General features: G+C 43.2%; 1 non-coding gene across 1 annotated transcript; it reads left to right on the forward strand.

Moving 5' to 3' along the window:
• The first annotated feature begins 248 nt into the window (after positions 1–248).
• LOC123370556 lies at positions 249–364 on the forward strand. The gene has a single exon (XR_006579457.1). It is a non-coding gene; the product is annotated as a U5 spliceosomal RNA (small nuclear RNA).
• The last annotated feature ends 187 nt before the right edge of the window (positions 365–551 follow it).

The raw sequence follows: 551 nt of genomic DNA on the forward strand, positions 1-551 counted from the left end.
GGAGGCCAATAGAAAAAAGAAGGGGAGAAGGATTAGGGAATGTGAAAGTCCTAAACATCAGCCAACAAAACAAAACATTTTTGAAATAAAAAATCTGAAGGATTTTGTTAGAAATGGAGAATGATGGACTGAAATGGATGCTGGGGACAGGTTTAGTGTTCCAAGTCCTATGTCCTGCCTTGACAATGATGTCTGAGCACAGATTTAGGTCTGTATTTTCCAAGGAAGCATTACAGTGAGAAAGATGGCTTCTCTGGTTTCTGTTCAGATCGTGTAAATCTTTCACCTTTTACTAAAGATTTCCGTGGAGAGGAGCGTTTCGGAGTTTCTATCCAATGTTTTGAGGCTTCACTTCAGTGAGGCTGTTAGTGGAGGGGAGAGATAGCTCAGTGGTTTGAGCATTGGCCTACTAACCCCAGAGTTGTGAGTTCAATTCTTGAGGGGGCCACTTAGGGATCTGGGGTAAATATCTGTCTGGGGATTAGTCCTGCTTTGATTTAAGCAGGGGGTTGGACTAGATGACCTCCTGAGGTCCCTTTCCACTCTGATAT

This window comes from Mauremys mutica, chromosome 4 (genome assembly GCF_020497125.1).
Source record: "Mauremys mutica isolate MM-2020 ecotype Southern chromosome 4, ASM2049712v1, whole genome shotgun sequence".
In the NCBI taxonomy this organism is placed as follows: Eukaryota; Metazoa; Chordata; order Testudines; family Geoemydidae; genus Mauremys; species Mauremys mutica.